The 16,062-nt window shown below is 38.3% G+C and overlaps 1 protein-coding gene across 6 annotated transcripts in view; it reads left to right on the top strand.

Moving 5' to 3' along the window:
- The window catches only part of TENM2 (teneurin transmembrane protein 2), a 1,066,718-nt gene that overhangs the window by 436,183 nt on the left and 614,473 nt on the right, over positions 1-16,062 (top strand). The gene's annotated exons all lie outside the window — the stretch shown is intronic.

The raw sequence follows: 16,062 nt of genomic DNA, 5'->3' as shown, positions 1-16,062 counted from the left end.
TATGATTTTTTTGTGTGTCAGAATAGTACTTTGCATTATTTTAAATTTGGAAACACCTAATAGTGGCGAGGGTGGAGGAAGGGAGAAAAAGGAAGAATTTCAGATGAATAGAATTTGAACTCCACCAATGCTTTTTAAGCAGGTCGACACCTGACATTCTACAGTTTGTTCTAAATGAACTTTTAATGTGTTATAGCAGTTTTTCCCGTGGAGATTCACGTAAATTCAGGCGTGGAGTTCATTTGAATATTGGTGGTAGGATTTCTTGGCTTTGAATCTTTTTGGGGTGAAAAGATGAATGATTCCTGGAGATCTGTAAAACCTGTCAGACTGATGTTTTGCCATTGGAGATTAAGTACTGTCCCATATGAAATATGGAGTGAAACACAATCCGTATCAGGTTCAGAAAAGTAATCACCAAATAATTAAGTTAACTGATTTATGACAGTCATCATATGGAAGTTAACTCTGAAAGTGCTGCTTCACAAGTGTGCCCGAATTGTAATCAAGAACTTGCTCGCTGGGGTATCCATAATTGAAAGAGGCTATTATCAGTCCAAAAGTCTAACTTTGTATTAAAACCTGAGAAATAAAAATGCACAAGATCCTTTCAGTGAACAGTTTTTAAATGACCATCTCCTTGTGTACTATAGAGGCATGCTTCTGCATGCATTTCATGTTTTTCTCCTCTAAAGGGTTTTTAAGAATAAGATTTAAAAGAGTAAAATTAATTTCAGGTTTTTTTTAAGGCAGTGCATTTGAGTATCATCGAAATTAGACATTTTTGTCTTTGGAGTTCTGGTTCCTAGCATTCAGTGATTTTGCTTTAGTGGTACTGCTTTTTAAATTTATTGTCAGTATGAGTGAACTGAGGTCTTGGAATGCAGAGAATTGAATTCTGTCGTCAGCAGGAGTTTATATATGAAACAGAAATTCAGCTAGACAATGTTTCCTACAGTCAGGCATGTTCAGTTTGAAAATGAATTGTTCAGAATTTTCACTGATTCATTTTTTATTGAATTATATATTTAAAAAGTACCATAGCAAATTAATACTTATGCTGGACCAATATGAAAAGGTAACTTCAATGCAAATAGGAGGAACAATCACAGAAAACACTACCATGTTGGAATATTGCTGAGATGTACTTATAGCATATATAAGTGAAAATGAATATGCTAAATTGTTTGGTTTCAACTGCCATATTTCCTATTCTTAGACTTACTCTTGCCCTCTTACTTGAACGTCCACCTTACAATCTGCCCAAATCAGTGATGGAATCTTGTGTGAGCACTAACAAAGAATATGATTTTTCCAGAGATGAGGTACCCACATATCCAAGAGAGAGAACCAAGGACAGAGACTTTATCATGTCAACATTCAGCAATTATCTCTGATAGAAGTTTCCTACAAGGCCCCTACATCCTGCTAAAGGAACCTTAAGTTTCTTTATGTAACAGGCAGCATAAAATGTAAATCTCGATCAAATTATCATTTTTTTTCACCTAAAGGTGATATTACATAAAGTTTGGGTAATGATGATTCTGCATAGAGTTTTCTTAATGCTAGAAAAAAAAATCTTCAGAGTCTTGAAACATCATTTTTCAAACTGTGTACATTTTTTCTCCAACTTTCAAAGATGAGATCTGTGATTATGCTTTTGCTGTTTAGCTATTTAACATTTCTGATATTCCTTTGATGTCCTTATTTTTTCCTGACATAGACTATGCAGAACATTTGTACTGGGAGATTGAAGAAATAAATCTTTCAGTGTCCAATGCAATGCTTTGATCATTTAAAGGGAAGTCTTCAAGGTGCTTCAGTGAAGATGGTGATAAAATCAGTGGAGAATCTTACCCATAACTCCCGCCCTCAGACAATGTTTTTACACTCCTTCACTGAATGTACAAAGGTAGAAAATAAAAGATTTTACCATTTTTAAATTGAACCAAAGGGGGTAGGAGCACCTTTTTTAAATTGGATAGCAATTCTGTTAGCACTTCTTCAGGCAAATGCTAATCAAACATAACTTGCTAAACATTAACTATGCAATCCATATAAACAGCATTTTACTGATTTTCCAGTAGATGTTGCTGGAGAGCAAAGGAAAGCAAAGGATCTTTTTTCAAATGAAAAAGAAATGCATTAGGCTCATAAGCACCAAGAAAAAAATCTTAGCCCCAGATTCTGCTGATGCATTTTTCATAATTTGCTAATTAATGAATGATATGAAATAATCACTTTTTGTGCTGTGGAATGCTATTAAAACTCATGTATAATATGTTTGCTGTTTTCAGTCTTAAGAAAAAATCCAACTGACGACACATTACTAATCAGAGCAGTTCATCCTCGACTGCTTTAAACCTTCAACATGCAAATAGATGAGGAAGAACTGAAATAGAATACTCTTAAAAATAATAATCAAGTACATTATAAAAATGCCAACAGATAGTGAAATATTAAGAAATTAAAATCATGCAATAGAATGTTGTTCCACAGAAACTGTTTTCCCATTGAATACTAAGTGTTTAATAGATCAACGTGAAAAGCAATCAAAATCCTATGTGGTTTGCCACTGAACTTCTTTCACTAAAAGAATTTGAAAAATTACCCTTATGACTTTTCTGAAAATAGAAAATGTAATTAACATGGGAAATTAAGTGCAAAATTTCCACAGTAATGCTACAAGCATTGATCAAGAAGTAAGTGGAAATAGAGTCGCATATAGGAGGCTTATGCACTGGGAGCTGAGGTGCCCCTATGCTGAAACTACTGTGTTAGTAATCACTCTGATAAAATGACAAAGAAGTCCCAGAGGAGTAGAGGATTCTAGTGCATAGACACTAACTGATGCAATTTCAGGCAACCACTGACCTCTATCTGTGGGAATATTTATTTTTGGAAATGATCATCGACTAACCGATTTCAGATGTAAAATAGGAAAGCATGTATTTTCAAATCGTAGATGGGCTTTGAACACTGCAGAAGCAGTTTCAGCTAAGATGTGTATCCAAACCATACCGCAAATCCATCACTATCTTCCTCTAAAAGGAAAAAGATCTGCTAGTTGGTTTTCTTCACATTGAAGCACTTCTGTGTCACTGTCATCCCTGAGGTGTAAAATGCTCTATAGGATGTTTTGATTTAATACCCATTCATTTCTCTGTTCCTATGAGTAAAAGGTTTATGTTGGTGACAGGTGTGTCAGCTAGTTATATTTTGTAATTAGCACCTTAAGTCCACAATGATGTGTGGTTCTAGTTATTTTTGCATCATGTTGGTGAAAATGTGTTTTTCTTGGTTAAGCAAGAAAAACTGACCTTTTTTCTCATGATAAATGTAATGGAGAAACACTTTCCCAAAGTGGTGGAGTTTTGTGGTTTTGAGTTAGATCTTTCCTGTGTGGACTACGTTTGTGATCTGTAGGTAAATGATGCAGACCCCTCTGCAACACATGTTTTTGTAGCTTTTATCCCCCTAAAGTAACTAATTCCTAAAGGAAAGCTTTCTTTTTCATTTGAAATGATATCTGTGGTTTAGGTGCCACTACCATACTATGTGTAAATAATGTAGATGCAATCTTAAAATGTCTATATTTTTATGACTCCATTAATTGGGATTTCCTTTTCATTCTTTGAGAATTGTGGTGCTTATGAAAGCATTTTAAATTCACTTAATGAAATTTGTTGGCTGCTTCTGTAAATTTTCTGTCTTTTTTCATATGGACTGTTAGACCTTTGCCCCTCTAGACTCAAAGCTCATTGTGGGCAGGAAGCATGTCTACCAATTCTGTCATATTGTACTCTTCCAAGTGCTTAGTACAGTGCTCTGCACACAATAAATACCCAATATATATGATCGATTGATATATAAAATATGGACTAAACCAAAAACTGAGATGTTGCATGCCATATGTACTCTATTGATTACCTTAACTATGGAAACCTACCTATTTATCTATGCAAATAAATGTGCAAAATCCTTGTTGCTCTTTTCATGAGACCTCTTATTTGAAGATGTACTCATGTATTCACAAGGGCGTAAGAAGGAGTTAGCACACAAGTAATTATTAACACAATTAAATGACTGGCATGCCACCCAGAAACATTTCTTCAGGAATAAATCTGGCAGCGAATTGTGAGCACAGAGCTACCAACACTTCAGAGGCAAACTACAGACAAACTTCTGTCTTGTCTCTCAACCACTTTAATTTAATTTGTTCCATTTACTTTTCCAAGCCTTTCATCTCCCCTCCATTTTAATACCATCAGAGATGAGGGCTTCCCCTGACTTTCACACTTGACATTATCAAACACGGAAGGCGTCACTCATATTCTTGACTGCATTACGATGGAAGGAGCAAAATGAAATTTCTCTTTATAAGGGAGCATTGTCTACCATGCTCTCTTTAGTGTAGATTTTGCTTTGCTCTTCTTACTGATCTACCAATGTGTGCCATACCCAATAAGGTTCAGATCTGAGGAACAATGGATTGTAACATACTTATGCGTCTATTTTATTTAAAATGGTAGTTGCTTAGTGCTTACTGTATGTCCAATATTGCTGAAGGAGTCCAGATTAATGCAATAAGAAATAGGAAGATATGTCCACAAGATCCAGTAGTAATTATCTGTTATTTGTTAATCACCGACGCTCTCCTTGGTGCTGCATCATACTGTAGAGTCGTGCCCTGGGGAAGCCTTCTTATAAGTTTTATTGTCAGTACGATTTGAAGTTAAATGCTTTCTAACCCCCCAAAAAAGAGTTTTACAGCAGTTGGAAAAACCTCCTCAAGTTCTTTTCAAAGACAACTTTCCATAATGCATTTAAGGACTTGCCTTTCCAGAAGCTCATTCTCAATTTTGTTGTTGTAGTTTTTTGGGGTTTTTTTTCCTCACTCAATCGACATTCTTCCTTTTGTGACTGCTGGGTAACTGTTTTTACCAAACTAGCCAAGTGAGGCCCTAATCGTTCACAGGTGGGCCATGCCCATCATCACACATCTAGAATTTTTGGAGCTCTGGTTATTGATTTCACATAGCCAAGACAGCCATATAATGAAATCAGTGATTACAGTACATTTACATCATCTTCTTTAAGACTAAGTCAGTAAGGTAAGAAGGCATTTTAGCCCTGTAACATCATCTTAATTTATGTACAAATACCTTTCTCCCCATGCACTTAGAAAACATTTTAGATTGCATTTGAGCTTAACTGTTTAGATTGTATTTCATCAGGCATGATGCCTGATGTAAAGCAAGGTAATAGCTGTAAAGTAATATACAGATCTAGAAATTCAAATATGTGGAATAGCCTTTTTTCAGGGCTAGTTTTCCCTCCTGTTAGTTTTGTTCCTCCAAAATATAATTGGAAAAAACAAATCTAAAGTAGTCATTTCAAAGAAATTTAATTTGAATGTAATTAATGTGGTGAAACCTCATGCACTAAAATTTCATCTGAATAGTATGAAAATTTAATTGTACAATCAGATCTCAGGTACTCAGAGGCTCATTTTCCAGTTTGGGGATTTTCCAGGCTCTTGCTCTGTCTGACTGCCTGTCTTTACCTATTTCTCTCCTCATTTACACCCCCATCACAGAGTAAAAGAGTGAAAAAAAGAATGAAAAATGAAACTCGGTGAAAAAATGAAACTCAAAAATAGTGCATTTTTGTGAGCAACTTTGTGAGCATCTTTGGTAAGTGGTCTTGTGGAGTTGAAGGTTGAGGCTACTTGGTGATAATGAGATGTGGGATTCTCAATAAATTTCAAATGCTTATCCATGAATAATTGAGAATTGTGTGGATTTATTGAAACTTGATAATCACAATGATTTATCACAATAGTCCAGTGTGGTTCATTATTTAGTATGGTATAGCTTTTCAGAAAATCCAGGCCAGAGGTTGACGGGTTTTAGGATTCTTCTTTCTAATCCTGCTTGTGGAAACAGTTCGTGTTGCAGATAAATATCAAGCTCAGGAAATCTGAAAGACAATGGAAAGGGAATATTCCTAGTCTAAAACAGAAATGATATCATTTTAAGTGATAAAGATTATTTGATTCTTCATGCTTTAAAAATGATTCTTTAAGTATAGATTTGTAATTGGGTACATAGCACTGTCATAGTTTAATAAAATCTGGATTATGGAATGAAATAAAATTAAATTATTTGGTATGAGGAATAGCATTTTATGCACAGTTTAGGTGCAAATATAACTCCCAGCATCTGTAAGGAAAATAGTTGAAGAATTCAAAAGTCAAAAGTTTTAAGAAGTAGGAGTAAAGTTCTCAATTGTCAATGACAATATCTGAGTTTCTCATTAATACTGATGTATCAAATAATCCTGGCTCTGCCACTTGTCAGCTGTGTGACTTTGGGCAAGTCACTTAATTTCTCTGTCCCTCAGTTGCCTCAACTATAAAATGGGCATTAAGACTGTGAGCCCCACGTATGACAACCTGATAACCTCATATCCTCCCCAGCACTTAGAAGAGTGCTTTGCACATATTAAGTGCTTCACAAATGCCATCATCATTATTATTATGGAAAGTCTAGAAGCCTATACTACACTCTGTAACCGCTACTGCTATAAGGGTTAGAATATTGCTTTTTAATCCTAGATTTCATTCCTAACTAGGGATGGCCATTTCAGTATATCTAGGATATATGAGCTAGTATAACCCAGTGTTAGTCTCAAAAAAATGAATGGCTGAATAAAGACTCTTTGAAAAAATGCCATCCGTACAGATGGGATGTCTAAATGTTTCACACTTAGGAGAATCCTTACCAGTGAGATAGGCAGCGGAGCCATTGGTATCCTGGGAACCCTATTTAGAAAGATACTGTTCAACCTGGAATGATGAAAAGGATTGAAACGGGACCTTCACTCACTTGCCTCTCAACAAATAAACCTAGTAGTCACACCTGTACCCTTAGAAAATAATAATGATAATAATAATAATGGTGGTATTTGTTAAGCGCTTACTATGTGCCAAGCACTGTTCTAAGCACTGGGGGGGGTACAAGGTGATCAGGTTGTCCCATGTGGGGCTCACAGGCTTAATCCCCATTTTACAGATGAGGGAACTGAAGCACAGAGAAGTGAAGTGACTTGCCCAAAGTCACACAGCTGACAAGCGGCGGACCCAGGATTAGAACCCATGACCTCTGACTCCCAAACCCGGGCTCTTTCCACTGAGCCTTGCTACTTCTCTGTCACCATCACCATCAAATACCACCATCAACAGAAGCATCTTCAAACAAGAAAGGCAAAAATACACCAACACACACACACATACAAACACACACATACCATACATGTCTATATATATCTATCTATATATGTATATGTATATGATGCATATGCCTGTGTGTGTATATTATTTTCTAAAACATAAGCCTGACTGGTCATTTTATAGGCCTGATCGTAGCTGGGAGAACATGTTATTGAATGAACTCTGAGATGCATCTTGGCAAATGGAAGTACTAGAACATCATTCCTGTACTAACCAATGGAATGCATTATGCTTTCTCACAGAACACATCCAAATATTGAAATTTGTCCTTTATACAAAAAAAATAGGGCTGTTACAAGTGAGAAGAAAATATTAAGCACTCAGCAATTACCTTAGACTCCCACATGAAAATGTAGAGAATGTGAAGTTAGGGCAAGGAAGAATGGCTTTGGGCACAAATATAGCAAAAAATAAATCAATCATTGACACCATATTGAAGGAATGAAGCCAATAAGATATCAGGCAAATACTACAGGGTCTGCAAGGGACAAAAATAAAAAAATGGTTTTAATGAAACATATGCTCAGAGTAGAAATTCATTCTTTTTATTTAAAATATGAGATATCAGAACATAACCTCCTATTTCCCAGTGCATCAGTTATTCAGAAGGCACAATTTTATAAGAACCAGCACTTTCCAAGAACATGACCATAGTGCTATTTCAATGTACTAAAACTTTTCTAAATCACATCAGTCTCCTAAAATTAAGGCACTCTTGTTGGGAATGCCAAATGGTAGTTTGAATTTATAATCAGGCCGTTTTTTTTATTCATATACATATAGTCTCTAGAGGTCAGTAGAATGTAAGGAATGGGCAAACACTCAACTTTGAAATGAGATCTCTAGAGAGCCAACATATGAGTTGTCACCTCTTAAAAAAGATAGATATACTCTAATGAAAATTTGAATGTGTAAATAATTAATTCAAGTTAGCAAAGGTCCAAATCACCATCACTTTGTTCTTGCTTTAGTCGCATTTGTGATGCATTTGCTTATGTAATGAGAACCTTAACACAAACGCAAACTATAGTGATTATTCATTATCTTGTATCTCACCGTCACCTTTTTTGAATATAACTTTTTAATGCAATATTTTTTGATTCACTAGGATAAAAATTTCAATTATTTGAAGTGTTTTCTGAGAACTAATAAATGATGAGTCTTTCTAGATGTATCCTTTCATCCTCCTTCCTGTTTAGGAATTAATTACTTAGCCAGATTCATTTTGACCTTAGTTCCTCTTGAATAAAAATGAATCTTCTTTTCTATAAAATTCCCTGATATGTGAGTATGGATGATGATTTCTGGTGTTGCTCCTAACTATCGTATTCAATGAGCTTTTGGTCACCTTGTGGAGAGGGTTGTTACATTAATTATGATAGAGAGCTTCAAGTAAATAGGTTCTAGTTTAGATGTTTGAATGCAGTATACTTTCAATTGGAAGAGTAAAAGTTTAAAGTCGAGTTTGGTGTGTCAAGTATTGATTTATCCATTTCATTAAATTGTTGAATAATTATTATCAAGCTCTTCTCAGAAAAATCCATGACCTAACAGATCAGAAGGTAAAGTAGGTGAAGTGTAAAGTGTCTGCCAGAAGAGCTGTTAAGCATTTTTGCACACTTTGTGTTTACCCAAATAGTGATTGGTTTTCCAGTAGTTTCACTCTGAGTTCCTAATTTATTGGATTTCCCTTGAGGTTAGAAGTAGGGTAGCAAAGAAAAATAACAGGTTTCACCAGGTATAGGAATCAAAAATTCATCTACCGGAAAGCAAATTTTGTGTCATTAGGGTACTACCACCAAAGTGAAGCAGAAAGTAGACACAGTTGTCTGGGAAATTTGAGGAAGAGGGGATTTTAAAATTGAATTTATGATTTAATATATTTTCAATTTCTTTGTAATGTAATCAAGTGGCATATAGAGAATATCGAGTCTTTACCTGATAACCAATTTCAGCTTTGGCAGTCAGGATTTGGCTACTTTCATTGTACTAAACACTTAGTACAGTTCTCTGCACACAATAAACACTCAATAAATTTGCTTGAGTGAGTGACAGAATGGGCAAATTTCTGGGATACCAAGGAAGACTCGCTATTTTCCCATATGACTATAGTAAAGAGCAGAGCTAAGGGCAAGCTTTCCCAATAATTCTCTGAAAAAATTAAAAAAAAATTCACCTTACTCCCCAAGACATTTGTGTATGCCTACTTTTCCTCTAGAGTAGTCTGACCTTGCCTACACCATACTGAAGACAAAATATCCAAATTACACTGAACTCTTTCTGTAATTTGAGCACAGTTATAACTAAAAAGTAAAGAAGTGGGATTTATTTATTTTCTCCCTTATGTATAGAAGTACTAATAGTATTTCACTCATTCATTCAATCATATTTATTGAGTGCTTACTATATGCAGAGCACTGTACTAAGCTCTTGGAATGTACAATTCCGCGACAGATAATAATTTTGGTATTTGTTAAGTGCTTACTATGTGCAGAGCACTGTTTTAAGCACTGGGGTAGATACAGGTAATCAGGTTGTCCTACATGTGGCTCACAGGCTTAATCCCCATTTTACAGATGAGGTAACTGAGGCACGGAGAAGTTAAGTAACTTACCCAAAGTCACACAGCTGACAAGTGGCAGAGCCGGAATTCAAACCCATGACTTCTGACTCTCAAGCCTGTGCTCTTTCCAGAGCCACACTAGAGACAATCCCTGCCCAATAATGGGCTCACAGTCTAAATGGGGGAGACAGACAGCAAAGCAAAACAGAACAAAACAAAACAAATAGTCTGGCATAAGTATCATCAAGATAAATAGAGTCATAGATATATACACATCATTAAAAAAGTAAATAGAGTAATAAATTTATAAAAATATACACAGTGCTGTGGGGAGGGGAAGGGGAAAGAGCAGAGGGAGGGAGAAGGAATGGGAGGGGGCAAAGGGAAAGGGAGGGCTCAATCTGGGAAGGCCTCCTGGAGGAGGTGAGCTTCAGTAGGGCTTTGAAGAGGGGAAGAGAGTTAGTTTGGCAGACGTGAGGAGGGAGGGAATTCCAGGACAGCAGTAGGACGTGGGTCGGGGTCGACGGTGGGACAGGCACGAACGAGGGACAGTGAGGAGGTATTTGTTAAGCAAACACTCACTGTATGCAGAGCACTGTACTAAGCATTGAGAAAGGATACGCTTGTAGGACTCCTTTCAGCTTCAAGCCCAGCACGTGCCATTTGTAAAGCGTTTTGCTTTGCTTAACTAATCTGTAACTCTTTCAGAGTGGATCCACGTGAATCATTGAGGGAGTTGGGAACTGGTCAATAACCGGCACTAGAAACCAAAAATGAATCCCGTGCCAAATTGCAGAAGAAGTGGCCCGGTGTCTTGTCTCATCTGTGCTCATAATCTGGGCAATGGTGCAGGTCATCAGAGATCATTTAGACATATTAACCTTGGAATGTGAGTCCCCTGTTGGAACTGATTGTCTTACCTCAGGCCTTATTACCGTGGTTAGCACATAGTAAGCACTTAGAAAATACCACATTTATTATTAGACCTGCCTATCTTTGTGTTGGAAGAATTCTAAATCTTTGATGTTTTAAAAAAGCATCAATTTCATACTCAAATGAATAACTTTTCAACTTCCCCTTGAAACCCTATAGAAAACCAATCCAAACACTCTCATTCACTGAGCACATTCCTTTTCTAGTCGTATCATTGAACATGAAAAGAAGAGTTATAATATGCCAGGATTTTCAGACTGAACCCTTGTCATTCTGCCAATATGTATGTGGTGTGATTTTTGCTTACATCTGCCATTTCCACCAATGGGAATTTCTGACATATGTCTCCCCCAAACATCCCCACTATACACATATTCTCTCTCTCTCTCTCTCTCTCTCTCTCTCTCTCTCTCTCTCTCTCTCACACACACACACACACACACCCCACACACACACTCCCCCCCACCCCGACAGCATAGACACAGCTAAAATCTAACACCATTATGGCTTCCACAGATTTTTTTTAAAAAAAGCAAAGTTTTTTTTACTCTATTTCTTCTCAAGAAGTAAGCAGATATTTGTAGAAAATAGGAAGAAGAATGCATTTGCTTTAGGAAAGTGGTAAAGAATGATTTCTCTGTTACAGGAAGCATATAATAGTCTTCATTTCCCTAGCATTCTGGAGTGATGGAAAAATGCGAAATGATAAAATATTCCAATAGGGAGAGATAATTTGGCTTCAAAGCCATATGCAGGCCTGGCTCATAAGTTGAGTTCATTTTCCAATCCCCAATATGGCTGTGGATTTGTTAATGTTAAAATGGTAATTGTTGGGCTTTGAAAAGGGGTGCGGCATCTTCACTATGAGCTTATTACACTGTAAAATATGGATCGCCTTTACCCTAATGGCCTATGAATCCTATTACCATCCCATTAGAGAGTGTGGGATTTTAGTAATTCTGTTGTTGTTTCCAGTGGGCAGCGAATATAATGGGGAAGGGCAGGGATTAATGCAATTCATCTCTTTTAATACTTGTAACTCTGAGTCCCTTATCACTCGATGCGGTTTCATTAGGTTTCATTTTTTCCCCCTCAAAGCCAACTGTATTTCCGCAGACCCCTCCAAACTGGTAAGAGTGGGTGAGATCTTTGTGTGTTCTTTTGGTTGGAATTTTAGTTATCGGCATTTCGGGATTTGAAGAGAAATAAATAAGATAATATATAAGCGTGTTGCAAAATACCCTGCAGCCCGGAAAGGTTTTCAATTACCGTCATTATGCCAAGAACAGTATTGAAATAGCTCTTCAATCAAGATCATTTATATGGCCTTTTGGAAGAAGAAGCATTAGGTAAGTGGGTGGGATCAATGTGCTGTAGTATGCTGCATATCATATTTCTATGTGTTCGAAGAGCTTCCCCGCCAGCTGGGGTCTGAGAGCCCGTAAGGCCTGCCTCTAATGCTAGCAAAGAGAAATTCAAGGTGATACGAGGCTAGGTCACTTAAAAAAAGTGTTTATCAGCAAAAGTTTTAATGTTTTTTATGTCTCATGCTTAGTGAGTGGAGCCGTCTGATTTGGTAGGGTGTTTTTTCATGAAATTTGTTTTTAGCTAATACAGCTTTTTCTGAATAAATACGAACATCAGATTACTCCTCAGTATGTCAAAACAAATTAGTTTCCCACAGAGAAGCAGTGAAAGGTGTAACTATTTTCCCTTTTTATATGTCAGAAAGCATTACAAGGGCCAGAAACTTCGTGCCTTGTTTTTCTACAGTCTGATGGCTTGGAACTGGCTATGTTTGATGCACCCATACTGAAGGTGGCGGTTCTAACACCTCCCTCTGCTGTTATTAAACAAAAACACATAATAATCATAATACTGATGGCATTTGTTAAGTGCTTACTATGTGCAAAGCACTGTTCTAAGCACTGGGGGGATGCAAGGTGATCAGGTTGTCCCACGTGAAGCTCACAGTCTTCATCCCCATTTTACAGATGAGGAAACTCAGGCTTAGAGAAGTTACGTGACTTGCCCAAAGTCACACAGCTGACAAGTGGTGGAGCTGGGATTAGAACCCATGATCTATGACTCCCAAGCCCGGGCTCTTTCCACTGAGCCACGCTGCTTCTCTGAGCCACATGCGTGGGCCCAGAAGTGGCTGAGCAAAAAAAGAGAACACAATGATTGCAGTGTATAAAACATTTTGATTTGTCCAAGGGGTTGTGTTGCTTTCCAAGGTCACTCCTCACCTTTATCTGTGACTTATTTTCCTACATTTCATCAGAAGCTAAATGAGCATGTTAAATAATGGCAGTATTCAGTTGTTAAATGCCCGAGTTCGACAAACTCAGAAAGAACAAAACAAACAAATGAATAAAGAACTGTGTGTGTCGTGTAGGAACTGTTGCTTCTGATCAGACTCTCTATCCTCTTAAATTTATTATTCTTCTCAGGGTCACTAAGTAGGCTAAATATGTGCAGTTGATTGGATTTGGTGCATTGGGAGATAATGACAAGCTTACTTGCTGTAAATAGTAAGAGATTGAGTTTTCTTGGTTACCTATAGGTAAGCTTGAAAATGTAGTGGTTATCATCGCATCTTTTGTGTGGTATGTTGGACAAGATGAGTAAGATGGAACCTGGATAAAACACCCTGTCAAATGAATTTAGATGCTAAAAATGAAATTATGTTTCATTTGTACATTTTTTTCAAAATGGAGGGAAATCAATAAGCAGTGTTTGGCAATCTAAGTTCATGTCGTTTTAGGTTCTCAAATAGCTTGTTAACACAAAGGATTCCAGCCCCCATTGCAGTTAGTTTAACTTTTTGATGGACATAGATATAGAGAAATTGCCTGGAGACACTCAAATGCCCCAAAACGTATTAATGAAATATTTTAAAACTGTGAATTATGAAGCATTTTTGAACTCATCCTAGGGCGTATACAAAACAAAACAATTCTATTCAAGAAGGATGCAAGGACCCACAGTTTTTATCCAGTTCCCCAGAAGGTGTTTCAGGAAGTCAAGATAGCAGATCTTTATTTAGTAGTGCTGACACCCACCTCCCCTGTTATCATCGGCCTGCTCTGGTTCAGTTCATTCAAGGTGTAGATTTTTTTATGTTTATCACCCCCACTGTGGGCAGCGAGCATCTCACTTCCTTATTTTGTACTCCCCGAGGACCAAGTATATGCACAACACCAGTGGTTGCTCCATGAATGCTGCTAATCAATCATTCAGTCAGTGGTACTGAATGAGCGCTTACTGTGTACATAGCACTGTACTAAGATCTTGGGAGAGTACAATAAAAAAAAAGAGGTGGTAGATACATTCCCCTGCCCACAACTTCTACCATCTCACCTGCCTCATCATCTTTTCTTCCAGCCAGGTAACAGGATTATTCAGTAGTATTTATTGAATGCTTACTATGGGAAGAGCACTGTACTAAGCGCTTGGAATGTACAGTTTGGCAACATAGAGACAATCCCTGCCCATTGACGGGCTTACAGTCTAACTGGGGGAGACAGACAAAAACAATAGCAATAAATCGAATCAAGGGGATGTACATCTCATTAACACAATAAATAGGGTGATTAAAAATATATGCAAATGAGCACAGTGCTGAGGGGAGGGGAAGGGAGAGGGGGAGCAGAGGGAAAGGGGGCTTTGCTGAGAGGAGGTGTAGGTGGGAAGGGGGAGGGAGCAGAGGGAAAAGGGGAAGCTCAGTCTGGGAAGGCCTCTTGGAGGAGGTGAGCTCTCAGTAGGGCTTTGAAGAGGGCAAGAGAGTTTGGCGGAGGTGAGGAGGGAGGGCATTCCAGGACAGCGGGAGGACGTGGGCCACTGGTCGACGGCGGGATAGGCGAGAATGGGGGACGGTGAGGAGGTGGGTGGCAGAGGAGCGGAGCCTATAGGGTGGGCAGTAGAAAGAGAGAAGGGAGGAGAGGTAGGAGGGGGCAAGGTGATGGAGAGCCTTGAAGCCTAGAATGAGAAGTTTTTGTTTCGTGCGGAGGTTGATAGGCAAACACTGGAGGTTTTTAAGAAGGGGATTACTGTGGTGCAGGTAATCTAAACTGGATTGGGACTGACAGGATGTCTATGCTGGTGAGCAGTTTCCCCCCATCCTGACAGGTTCATCTGGCATGATGAACTATGTTGGTTTGGGTCAGAGTGATTGTGAAGTCACTGGTTTAGATGTGGCCTGCCTTTAGCTGAGTTCGTTAGCGAATTATGGTATGTGGGTATTAGATGTCAATTACATCTAATTAACAATTAATTAATTAATGTGTGTAGGCGACACCCCCAAACATGTCAGTTCCCTAGGCCATCAGCTTCAGCAGTTTTGAAAAGAAAACCCACGCTATTCGAATATTTGCTTTTCTCCACAATATCCCCATTTAATTAATGTGTCCATCTGTCCGGCATTTTGTAGAATGAGCAAAAAGGTCAACCCTACTCTTTCCCCTGCAGAAAAACTGGCAGAAGCCCTTAATGCTCTTTCCTTTGCTTGGAGAGGCAGTTATGACAATATGATAGGAAGTTCTGGGCAAGAGAGCACAGCCCATATTATGGCATTAGGTATTTGTTAAACTAACATGTTTGGTATTTACTATATGTCAAACATTGTATGAAGGGTCGGGGTAGAGATACAAGTTCTCACAATGGAAGAAGGGTGAACAGGTATTGAATCCCCATTTTTGCAGATGGAGAACTGAGGCAAAGAGAAGTTGAGTGAGTTGCCCAAGGTCACACAGCAGACAAGTGGCGGAACTGGGATTGGAACTCAGGTTCTCTGACTCCCAGGCCTGGGTTCCTTCCACTAGGTCATACTGCTTCTCAGTGAGTTAAAAGGAAGAGAGGTAGCCAATGCCGAACAACCTCCTTCCCCATTGTGTTGCCATGGTGTTTCCTTTTATGGCTCAAAGTCTCTGCAGAGCAACTTCTCCAGAAACATCTAGGCAACAGCCTGTGAGAGCAGAAATGCAAGCAACGCAGCAGGCTTAAGACCAAGAACTACACCTCGTGCTCAAGGGCAGTGTCAGCTTGACCAACTCTTTCTAGCAGCATAGAGCACAGGCCTGGGAGTCAGAGGGACCTGGGTTCTAATCCTGCTCCATCACTTGTCTGCTGTGTGACCTTGGGCAAGTCACTTTACTTCTCTGTGACTCAGTTTCTACCTCAATGCTTAGAACAGCATTGCCTCGATCTCGTCATCTCCTACCGCTGCACTATCTCCTCACTCACCAACTATGAAATCCCTCTCTCTGACCAT

The sequence above is a fragment of the Ornithorhynchus anatinus genome, chromosome X1, assembly GCF_004115215.2.
Source record: "Ornithorhynchus anatinus isolate Pmale09 chromosome X1, mOrnAna1.pri.v4, whole genome shotgun sequence".
NCBI classification, from domain to species: Eukaryota; Metazoa; Chordata; class Mammalia; order Monotremata; family Ornithorhynchidae; genus Ornithorhynchus; species Ornithorhynchus anatinus.
This window is presented reverse-complemented; position numbering and strand designations above follow the sequence as displayed.